We start from the raw sequence: 12843 nt of genomic DNA, 5'->3' as shown, positions 1-12843 counted from the left end.
CTAGATACACGTAAAATACATTTATTTGATTAATATCTGAGCAAGAACGTAAATCAAACCCAAAAACGTGTTCTTACGGAACTAGAAAAAAGTTTGAAATCTCATTTGAAAAATTCGAAGCATCCCCCCACCACCACCAAATAATAACGACTGAATGACCCTACAATATTCGCAGCATTTGGATATATTTTTCAGATAAATGATAGGCATTTTCCCTTGGGACATTAAATATTAGCTTTCTCGAAATATAAAAATTTCAACAAAATGCAATCACAACTAAGGCTGTGTTTTACCCCCTGCAATTGCTTCGGTATTACTTAAAGCATACAGCGTGAATTTTTAAACATACTGCTTAGCATGTAAGCTAGGCACCATTTTATATCTCCCATTTATCGATTCACTGATGTCCATTCAAATAAAATTCAAATTTATATGGTATCAATAAACACTTTTAATGACTTAAAATGGTAAGACCAAAGCAGCAAAATAAAAATAATATATTTAATGTATTTTTAGTATCCTCGCGCAGATACATTTTAAGAACTGCTAAAGGAAGACGTTTAGGAAGTGCGAAAATAAGAGTAAATGAAAATACACAATATTTTTTGCTGAATTAAGATTACGTCAGCAAACAAAATGCGACATTCTGTAACCTTTTGCCACGTATAGGAGCGTGGTGGAGAAGAAATGGCACTTTTTTTTTTCCTTTTTTTATAATGCGAGCCCAAAAGAATGCAAGCAGGAGAGGGCACATTGTTAAGATGGGTTGTCCCCACATCCACCCTTAACATACCCTCCATCTTCTCAAGGGTTTTCGAGAGCTAAGAAAGTCTTTGACAGGGCTGCAGAATAGAGTTCTGAAGTGGAACCACTTGAGGCACGAATAACATATGGCGGTTATACATTATGATATCCAATCTTATCCTTCGTAGATGTGTAGTTATATATGTCAGGATGCTTGAGGGCTTCCACCTGCATAACAGGCGTAACTGGGTAAGAAATTATAGAGACAAGGGTGTAGCAGACTTGGTATTATTAAGAGATGAAATACAGTAGCATGGACTGACTCACGCAAACCCATCATCCTGGGCTCAGATGGCCTTAGGTGCTTCAGTGTTAGACAGATCTATGTTTCATCCTGTAATTTATTTTTTATCGTAAAGGTTATTGAGTAATATTTACTCTTTACACAGGTGTAAACGTCATCCACAAATATGACGAATGATTGAATATTTTCGATGCTTTTATTATTAAAACTGAAATTTTTAAAAATATTGTTGCTAGTTTATAAAAATTATGAAAATAGAAAGTACTTGAAATTCATGCCTAAAAAATTGGGCAGCATTTCTTTTATGCCATTATAATATTTCTTTGTTTTCAGGAACGAAAATTATTAAGAAATACTCTTAAAATAAATATTAAAGAGTTAAAAGTTGTAACATGCTCGTGATGCTTAACTTTTATTAATGAAGCAAGACCAGTAAATTTATTTAAATATTTACTCATTAATTTTTAACACATTCAGAAATAGTTATCCTGAGAATGCATAATAAATAGCATTCTTAGTCCTCTGTTAATGCGACTACGTTAACAATGAAAAGAATTTCATAATTCAATTACAAATATTACTTTATTATTGCTTCCCAATATGCATGCATACATGCATGCTCCGAACAAGTTCCTCGTAATATTATGCACTCATTCAAACAATCATTTGCATGACCGTAATTATGCTTTACATTTTAAGCGCAACTAAGGCAACTATGGCAAACGTAATTTTTGTCTCAAACAAGTTCTGATTCAAAATATCAATAACAGATGTTTTCAATTTATATGGGTAATATAGCTTAAAAAATATAATTTAGAAATATTTATTAATATTTAAAAATTAATATTATTCCCTCGAACGTTCTTAATATATACACGGGAGTAATTAAATAACAAAGGTTTATATTGCATATCTTAAACTTCACCAAAAACATCAATGAGTTACACGGGAGTAATTAAATAACAAAGGTTTATATTGCATATCTTAAACTTCACCAAAAACATCAATGAGTATCTTATAAAAGCTGATAACTAAGGTTAAGGAATATATTGCTTATAGAAGAATCAGCTGTGAAAAAAGTTAATTAGCTTTTCCCCAGAATGTATAAATGGAAAACATTAGTATTTGGCAAAAAAGAAAAGAAAATTCATAAGGAATAAAAAATCTAAATGACTCCTTAGGAAATTTTCTGAAATAAATAAAACTGCGTCTTTATATATATTTGCACAGAAGAGGAAATTTCAAAGTAACTAATGTTTAAAAGTACATTTGATACTGCAGTTCCAGTGTAAAAACGTTACACCAAGTAAAAACAATATTATAATACTAAAGCAGTAAAAATTATCGCGCAAAAACCTACAGTAATAACTACAAAACGATATAAACTTCAAAAACAAAAAGAGATTAGAAAATATTAATTTGAAATAAAAAATTATATATGATGCAAGCAAATAATCAAAAACATTTCAAAGGTAAAGAATATATATACAAAGAATTGCAATAAATGGTAAATTAGCCAAACTTGAGGTTTAACACGGACTTATCAAGAGAAAAGCGTGAAAAACTCGAATTAAGCTTAACGCAATTAGCGCGTTTCGTCAAACGAAAACAATTGAGACAGAAATCAGAAGTTCATTAATAAAATTATCAAATTAAATTACCTTAATACAGTTCAGTCTCAATGGCTTCGCTTCTTTTCCCGACGCGCCTGCAATTAAAAAAAATTTTTTTTAACTTGCTACTGATGTAAGAAATATCTATACAACTGCAGTTTCAAATGTACATAGCATTAGCTATAGCTAATGCAATACAATATAACATAGCTAATGCAATACAATAGCATTAGCTATTTTGAACTTTCCTCTTCTGTGCAAATATTTAAAAAATTTTGCAGCTCAATGCGCAAAATTCTTGACCAAATATGTCTCTCTTTTTCGTTTACTACTTTCTACTTATATATATATAGAGAGAGAGAGAGAGAGAGCATATTTTTATATCTTTATATCTTTAATTTCAATAGACACAATGAAACAAACTAATCCATTAGAGTAATAATATTCCTAAACAATAGCTAATGTGGTTTTTACGCTACCCTACTTAAATTAATTAGTAAATTTTAGTACTCTTAAAACTTTTTTATCATCTACCAATTGTCTTCCAATTTCAGTTTCCAATTCAGTTTATTTGTTTTGATTAATATGAAGTATTTAAGAGACGTAAATTTCCCTTTTTTGTAGTTCTATACTATTCAACTTTCATGCTTGTCGTTTGCATTTACTTTTTCTTTAAATTACTTCGTTAAAATATTAATTATTATTCAGCAACTTACAGTTAAATTATTAGAAGGCTTTTTTCATACGTTTTATCTTTTAATCGAGCGTTCCTTCATTAATATGCATTTAATTACAACCAAATCATTAATCCGCATTAAAATTACAACCGCAGAATTCCTGTAGCAAAATTTAAACATGTTTATTTTACAGTTAATTATGTTTTAATGCACCTAAAGATTAAAATGCAGTTCTGCTCTGCCAGCGCTGGTTTTGACGATCAGAGTATCTTGAGATGTATTAGGGTTACCGATTTCGCTGGGAAACAGATATACAAGAAAGTTTTGCTGCGCTGCATAATGAAACAATTTAGGAGAAAACTGAAGGTGGAAAACACGTGGGAAAATTTCAGAAAATTGCTAAATTAATATTAAATATTTCTGCCATACAGCAAAACATAGAAATAATTGAGAATTCCGATACCTTTCGGCCATGGAATTTCTAAAACTTTTTTGATGCAGTCATCTTGTGCGCATCTCTTTCTACAACATAACTCTTACAAAAAACATCCAAATATTTAAGCAATGTGACAGAATAAATTTCACGTTAACTATGAACAGAATTCAAGCTCTTAACTTTCAACAAGGCTGCATACTTGCATACATACATGCCATACGATGAATAAGCTTTCAATCAATGCATGTAGCTGCTATTCCGTACATAAGTTCTAGCATATTTAATGAAGTTATTTCATTGACAAGTAACTTCACAAAATGATGTTCAATACAGATGTCTAGACACCGCGTAAGGCCAAAATAACGTGTTTGTGCATTCTGTCCACGCTATAAAAAAGCAAGTTTATTCACTGTTATACTTCCACAGTTCCACGCGTATGTGCCCCCCATGACAGAACAATTCATTTTGAAATTTGCTATACCAAATTGTCTAAAAATTCAGCTATACGGAGATGTACATATCGTTGCTGATATAAAATGGTTTCCTTAACAAGCTTCACGCAAACATTAACGAATAATCCGTGATGAAAGTTTTTGAAAAGATGATATCTAGAAAAAGACCACAATGCTAAAAAATAGCTTCCCATATTTTAAAATTTAAAACTGGTGAGTAATTCTGCACTTCAAAATACATTGAATAAGAATAAATTATAAGTATGTAGTCTTTTAGAAAACATGTTAGGTAAAAAAAATGTAGAAATTATCCAAAATTACAACTAATTAAAAAGTATCCGGAACAACTTTAAACTGTTACATATCTTCTGGACTTTTTTCCTCAAAATTTTTTGAGTTTTTCCTCAAAATGGAAATCATGTTCAACAATCATGACGCTACAGTCAAAAATCATGTTCTATATATATGTAAGAGCTAACTGCGAAATTTTGACACTGTCTGTATATCTCGTTCTTGATGTTATACTCAACAACCGTGTACTATGTTTTACTAATGCTATATATCTACGTATTTGAAATTGGCCTCTCAGTACACATCACCTAGAAACATCGCCCAGGATGCACCGCAATAGGTTAGACTGATATTACACAGAAAATGAATTCACCCCCTTGGTTACAGAGCAGCAGTCAGCATCTGCTGTTTTACCGTCCAAGGGGGCTTATAATGTACAGGTTATTTTCACAAACTGTATTTATTTGAATGTGTTTTTAAATAAATAAAAATCGATTACTGAAAACCATTGTCTGATTCGAAATACTTGTAAATGAATTAGAAATAAGCTCCAAAAATTACTGCAAAGCTCTAAATTTTAGTTTTCGGTAACAAAAAGTATGTTTAATTTTGCTGTTCAGTAACTCCTACGCCGCTTTGTACTTGGCTGCATGGTTACACTGTTTACATCTTCCAAAAATTAGGATCGTATATGCCAAAAAGAAAGGTGTAAAGCACTTGCATGAGCCCATACACATATACCTGCGGTTTTGATGTGTATATATTAAATGTAAAAGAAATATCCCATTAATCATAGTTGAAGCTACTCACTTAGATATCCTATTTTCAGAAGAATTCTTTTTCTTGCCCTATCAAAAAACTTAACCACACAACAGAAAGTTTCGCGAGCAGTGTCTATCCTTCATGAGTAATCAGTAAACACCACGATAGCGATAGCGAACAACGTCAATGTTTACCCAAAAGTACTCTGCGATAACCCAGATAACTGTCGTTTCGTGGATATCACAGCTTTCAAGAGTTAATAGGAAGTAAAAATATGGATAAAATACATGAGTAATGGATTTTTTAAACACGAAGAGACAGGTTTGGAGAAGATCTAGGACATCGCTGGTTTGAGATGTGAGTAACAAACTACTTAAAACTAAAAGCCAAAAAATTTTATTTGTGCGAGTGGTTTAATACAGTTACCAAAGAAAAACATCCCGATAAGTTTACTTTATATTTTAAGCAAACATGACCGTTGATGTGGAAAGAACAGAATGAAGACCTAATCGGAATGATCATGATCTCCTCCGATAAAAATTTCAGAAAATTTATCCTAATAGGAGATTCTTTACTTCCTAGAATTTAATTATTTCGTGTGCATCTGCTACTTTTTATGTTATTTTGTATAAAATTATATTTTAAAATATAACAAAATCGTTTTGACGGTATAATTTTTAACTATAATTAGATAAAAACATAACTATGTACCCAAGTTTGGATCTAAGCATTTATTTTTCTTTTCTTAAACTAAAATGGCAACACGGTGTATAAGATAATTTTTTATTTGATATTTAAATATAAAAATTTATTATTTTTCAGCTAATACACCAGTTACCAATTTTTTATTAAAAATTCCATTCACTGAGTTGACAGCTATGAAGTTCAATCAATGTTATGTTTAACTTTTTTAATAAGAAAAGTTAATCAAACTTTCCTTATTAAAAAGTGTAACGAAATAAAGCAAATATATTTATTACACCTATTATAAATTCAAATATTGTAGTAACAACGCATGTGGAACTTCCCCTAACCCTCTCTTAGTAATATTTCGGGTTTCACACTGCTGAATCCAAACGTAACATTCATGTTTCACTGTCACCCATCAACTTCAAAGAAATCAAGACACCACAGGAAGTTACAACATTCCTCAAAAATCAGCGTTAATTCATTTTATTGTAAAATACATTCCAAATATGTGAAATTAAAATCATCAATTCTGATGGAAAAATACATTATGAATATATAAATTAAAATGATGACACGTGTTTTTTTTTAATCAATTATGCTACAGCAAGGACTATCTATCAGCTTAGGAGGGATGCTTTCGAGGACGAAGTTCTCAAGAAAAAGGGTTCATAATCACGTTGCATATGGGGAACGAAAACCTCGAAAACGTTAATGAAACTAATTCGTTTAATTTCCCTTTTAAGGCGATATATCAGCTCTTTCCTCCGGGAATCCAAAAGTAATTAGCAATCACGTATCAGTATTTTTTATTGCATCTCCTTTTCATAAGGAAAACAGCTTGAAGAAGTTTTTTGGCTATTATTTTATTTTTGTGTTTGTGTACTAATCATCAGCAGTTCCTAAATCTTCATTTAAGAGACCCAACTGGAGAGAAAGAATAAAACTAAAGTGAGATACTGCAACCAAAGATTATTGTATAAAAATTTCTACTTTTTTGTTCTAAATTAGAATCACTTGTGTCAGGAAACTTCTCTTTTAAATAGTGTATATCTTTACCTTCATTTGATATCTACAGCAAACAGTTTAATGATTCCCAGCTTCTAATGAAAGTCATGTAAATAAGTCTTTCTGTCCACTAAGACTTCGAGATCAGGCTTTTCTGACTTCGCCCAATATTTTCAAGTAGATTTTTTATGTGTCTAGCCTCCCCATGACAAGCAGTTGACTAGTACTCGAGCACAGAAGTTGACTCATTGCACTATTCCACGCGCGTGAAAAACATATTGTAAAGCTCACTTCATAAAGTCATGAGGTTTAGTTCAGAGCAGGAAGCATGATAAATCAGCAGGCTCTCGGCGGGATTCCAACTTCAGACCTCCCGATAGATGTACTTCCAACTATACCATGAAGGCAAGCGTTAAGGGAAGTTTAGTATTTCCAGAGACTCTCAGAAAGTGAAAAAAATCTGATAAATTACATTGGTTAATGTTTTTAATAAAAAAAAAGTCTTAATATAGTTATCAAGTGTATGAAAATAAGACTATCTCAAAACACAAGTTGAATAAAATTTCTTCATAAGTTGGTTCTTAATCAAAAGTATTAAAAATTAACCATAGGACTGAAATTGAATGTAAATCTTAAAGCCACTTTAAGTAAGATACACATTTCTTGAAGTTTGTAAAAACGTGAATCAACTTTTCATATTGGGATAAGATATTTGATAACCAGCTTAAATGGATATAACAGTAGCATATTTGCCTACTTTTCAAATTTCATATTTTGCCCACACTTAGTAACTTTCTTTTATGTGCATAAGGTATAAAGGCTTTAATATTAAGACAATATGACATTTATGAATTATATTCGATTTTATAAATCTTTGATCGAACTTTATGGATTCCTTGAACTGTGCACTTTGAGAATTTTATCCTAAGGTTATTATGTTATTTGTTTTGCTCTTTATTTGTTATTGCTTTTGATATCGGAATTTGCATATAATGATTTTAGATCAATTTGATTTTTTTGATTGGGTTTGTTTGTGTAATGTAAAGTTTTATGGTTTTTTTTAGTAGTCAATTTGGCACAATGTTTTTTTCTTTTTTTCTAAGTGTTTCGAAAGCGTGTAGGGAAAATTCTGGATACATTTGAGATTCGATTTTTCGGTCTTATATGAATTTTAACGTCTTAAATGTAAATTTTATTGAATCTTTTTTCGGTTTTACTAATTTTTAGTTTTCTACTAATGAAATCTTATTTTAATTTTAATATGTTTAGATATTGCGTTAAATCTCTTATAGACGGTTGTAATTATTAAAATTGTTGAGGAATTGCCTTGCTTTAATTCCAATTTAATTTTAACTTTAGATGCTTTAAGTTTATTTTACTTCAATCTTGCAGCTATAGCGCAGGACGGGTTTAAAAATTTTGTTTTTAATTTTTACAGAGTTTCTGCATTTACGCATTTATGTATTAGTGGGAATTTGACGAATGTAAAAAAATCCCATGCATTTTGAAATAAATTCTAATCAATGATATTTTAACCATCGGTAAAGATATGATATTTTAACCATCGGTAAAGACGGGTCACAGTTCAAAGTCAAACGAACCGAGTTTAGTGCTTAATGTATATCACCTTAATATAGTACCTCGCAAATTGGAAATTACAAACTCTTCGCATTTAAGCTTTTATTCTTTAAAAAACTCCTTTTAGTGATTTTCGTTAACACAGAATGTAATGATTGGTTCTGCACCTTCAAAATGTAATCTGAATATTGTTGCCAAATCAATTCATATTAATTCCCAGTCACGTTCAGATGTGAACCAATGGTTTAGTACCATGCTCGTGGGAGTTTAGCAAGCGTGGAGTTGTGTGAGAGGGGTATGTCATCTGCATACGTCAGAATGATTAATAGAGTGTACAGTTCCTGCCAGTCATTAAAATCCTGACACTAAAAGTTCCCCCAAAAAGTCACTCGCACGTGGCATATTTGTCAAATGCATTTTTTAAACTTAAAGTACTGAAATGTGATTAGTATCAAAGAGCGGCGATAATGCTGTAACGTAACCATTAACAATTTAACGCTTTCTCAACATATAAAACGCATTCTCCTTTAAAATACAATAGAGGCACAATTCTACGATAATCTGATGAACTTCAAGAGTAGATTGAGGAATTAACTATTATGTCCCTCAAGAGACAATACTTCTGATTTTGGCAGAGTACGAAACAAAACAATAGATAGTTTAAGAAGTTTTCTTCGTGGTGTTTAATAATAATAAAAAAGCGTGCGATAAATTTACCGAATATATTTTACGTCATATTTTAAGAATTTTAGATTAAATTCGCAAATAATGAGTCCACAACGTATATAAAAAATGAATATTTTTTATTTACAGCGAATCTTCCCTTAGATGACCGTCCATGCTCCCATAGGCGATTCTGTTCTTCCGAGGAGCTGGTCACTTTAAAGGAATGTGACTATCGTTGATGTTCAATACCGCTACATTGCTCTCAAATGTACTGGTTACTTTAAAGGCAGTCGTCTCAAGAAGCTGTTGCTATAAGAGCTTTCACTGCATATAACTCATAAGAGCTTAATCATAAATAGCTACCATTTAAGCTCAATTCCGACTAATAAACTCGCCGAAACATTAAAATATAAAAATAGTTTCTTACTCGAGTTTTTTATTCGGTGTTGTCAGGTAAGGATGTCTAATTCTGGAGTAGAAAGCAAAATAAGATTACACCTTTTAGTGTCAAGTATTTAACTTCGCTTGGTCAATAGACGAAATAATATGTTGATAAAATATCATTTTTAGTCTCTGTACTGATACTACTGAGCTAAATATATTTTAAAGTTTTTCTTTGCAAACTTATTAACCCTTCAAGAAATGCGCGATCATGTATAACCCCTCGTGAACTTTGCTTTAATTTAAATAACCTAATCTACTGAATGCTATAAAGAGACCAGCAAACAAATCTTATCAATCACTACGGCACAAACAGTATACTATCAGCAAAGGGGTAACATATCAATGCTTTTTCCACTTATTTCTGAGCCCTGTATACAACTACAAGGTCTAAATTCACTCTCTAAAAATAAAGAAAAATTTCTAAAAGGTGAATGAAAATTAAATCCAAATTATTAAGAAAAGGAAAATTCAAATTAGTTTTGTATATCACGGCCTTTGCTTTTCCACTTCCTTTATAGGTAAAATAAAAGTGTACCCATTAATATTTTTGACGTAGGCAGTGATATATATAGATTACATTAGATGGCAAGCAGATCGCACTGTGCATGGGTAATAGAACGATTAGAAATAAGAAGAAAAGTTATTAAAAAAAGGCAGAAATATAACGGACAATGCAAATGAATATAAGTTTTGCACATGCATAAAAAAAATAATCTGATAAAATATAACCCGTCTTTTGATTCCCAATTTCTTTTCTCTGGTGGATTTACTTATTCCAGACATATTCAGTTTACGTTGCAATAAAATAAAATGTCGGACCGTTATTTTAATGCTGATATTTTGAAACACCACAAAAATCGTACAGCTTTGAAACAGGAGATTTAAAATACTTTAAATTCTAGGAAATACTACAAGTAATAACGGGAAACTGCATTTAATAAATTCATTAGACCATTCTGTTCTTTTTGTGATATAATTCTGTTCCTTAAAAGCAAGAAAACATTTCTAACTATGAATATCAAAATACAACTTAAAACTTTTAATGTTATCGTATTTAAAAGTTAAAACGACAGAGTTCAAGAAAACTAAATTATAGTACATTACATAAAAAAATATCGTATATGACTAACTTAGGCATGGATGGCATAGGCCTATTTCAAACATTAAATTATCTACATTTGTAAGCAAAAATATTAAGAATTGCACAGGCTACAGAACAAAGGCAGGAGATAATTCTCATCTCAAAGAACAGCGAACAATATAAATAGTGCCTCCTGCTATAGTCTCTCGAAGGTTTGCTACACATTTTATATCAGTTTATATGGTCAAATATTTCACGAAAGTAAAAAGAAATGAAATTTTGAACTGAATATCTAGTGTTACATTTATGTTGTTTTGCTTTGCGTAAAGTAGCATGCAACAAAAATTCACAGAAACGAGCTTACTACATTTCTATTAAAATTATTTTCTCTTCATTAATGTATCACATACCATTTAATTACGCAAAATGAAAATAGACAATATTTTTTTTGGATACTATTAATCTCGCTTGGCTGAATCAGATCAAGCCCACAAAATTCATCATGGTAAGGAGTCATGATTTCACCTGTCGCTGACAAGAGCCTTGGGCACCATATGGGTGATAGTATCGGCGCATATTTAGAGTACCCCCCCTGCCGCACAGATACTATACATTTACGAACATCCATGCATTCTGTAGGATTCGACGCCGGGCCCTTCTGTAAGGAAGTCAGCGTCTCTAGCCACTATCTAGATTGGGCGGCTCGCAATGATTATATGATAGACATATGAAGAAAGAAAAGTATATATACAGTAATAGCAAACACTTACGGCAATAATTAATTTTTAATTAGAATCAATATAAATACGAAATTATGTATAATTTACATTCCAAGGAGAATTTCTTGCACGCTTATGCACATTTCCGACATTGAAAGGCAATTTTAAACGTCGTCCGACTCCTAAATTAAATAATAATAATAATAATAATAATAATAATAATAATAATAATATTTTAGCATAAAACCCACATCAGTGGCGTTTTGCGGTGTCACGATTGCAAATTGCACTGAATTATTTTCTTGAAAGGCTTTAATCGCGCGTGAAATAAATAGGTTCATAATTATAAAGAAAAATGAAATGTAGAAAGTCACATAGAATAACAACTGCAGGATAAGTAATTTCATGTCTCCGTTTAAGGAAATCAGACTTCAACTTGGCAAAATTTAAAATGAAAAATTGAAAGACGTGAAATTCAAGTCTACGTGACATCCGTTTTACAATACAAAGAGAAATGAGAGAGAGAGAAAAAAAAATTTTATCCTGGACACATGACCTGGAATAATAAATGAATATTACGTTATAGCGTTATTATAATGTAAAGGGGTCATAAATACTGCATAATGTCACTTTAGTTAGAAACCTGATGAGAAAACATTGGGAAGATAGCTTCTGTTGCAAACTGGGAAAGAAATATGGTAAAAAAAATACCCAGGTGACAAGAAGTAGCAAATCAAGAACTGAGATCCTTAGGTAACGTCTTTAGGATACGAAGAAAAACTATTCAAATGTTGGTCAAGCAACCTGCTCGTGTGATCACCATGAGCTCAGTTGTCTCAGGCAGATAACGTGTCATCGCTCAGGCAGTTAACAAAACTTAAAATGTTACCTTAATGATATCTAATTTTTAAAAGCTCAGTCGTTCTAAGCAAACATATATATATACTGAAGGTCTTTGAAACAAAAAATTAGGCTTACATGAAAAGAAGTTTCTCGACCCCCTGCTAAAACACAAAACTCTTTGCTTATCTCGGTCCTTTCTCGAACTCGTTGAAAAGAAGCGTATTAGTATATGGCGTAGGTTAACTATTTATGCATATATGGCCTGTACATTGACCTACGTACTCACACCTAATGCTTTCATAATGCTGCTTGATTATCTGACAAAAAAAAAATTTAAAAGCATATAGTTTAAAATTTTAAGACTCGCTAAGAAAAATTTTCTTTTCTTTTACATGCTCATATCCGCATTCTGCGATAACACATTGAAATATTACAGTTAGTTTATTGTAACGAGATGAACAAGTACACACAATGCACATTTTAGATTTTGAAACACAATAAAATATGCATGATTATTTTATTAGATAAGCTCAGCGTC

At 31.2% G+C, this 12843-nt stretch overlaps 1 protein-coding gene across 15 annotated transcripts in view; it reads right to left on the bottom strand.

Annotated features, from left to right (window-relative positions):
• Positions 1-12843, bottom strand: part of LOC118199398 (fat-like cadherin-related tumor suppressor homolog) — a 1041672-nt gene that overhangs the window by 995157 nt on the left and 33672 nt on the right. For 10 of the 15 annotated variants that reach the window (XM_085808597.1, XM_085808606.1, XM_085808602.1 and 7 more), the window contains exon 2: positions 2710-2756. The exons of the other annotated variants lie outside the window; for them this stretch is intronic. The gene's annotated coding sequence lies outside the window, so the exon portion shown is untranslated. The remainder of the gene's footprint in view (positions 1-2709; positions 2757-12843) is intronic. 15 annotated transcript variants of the gene reach the window in all.

Source organism: Stegodyphus dumicola, chromosome X1 (assembly GCF_044657685.1).
Source record: "Stegodyphus dumicola isolate Sdum_Otavi_A_Nest chromosome X1, ASM4465768v1".
NCBI classification, from domain to species: domain Eukaryota; kingdom Metazoa; phylum Arthropoda; class Arachnida; order Araneae; family Eresidae; genus Stegodyphus; species Stegodyphus dumicola.
This window is presented reverse-complemented; position numbering and strand designations above follow the sequence as displayed.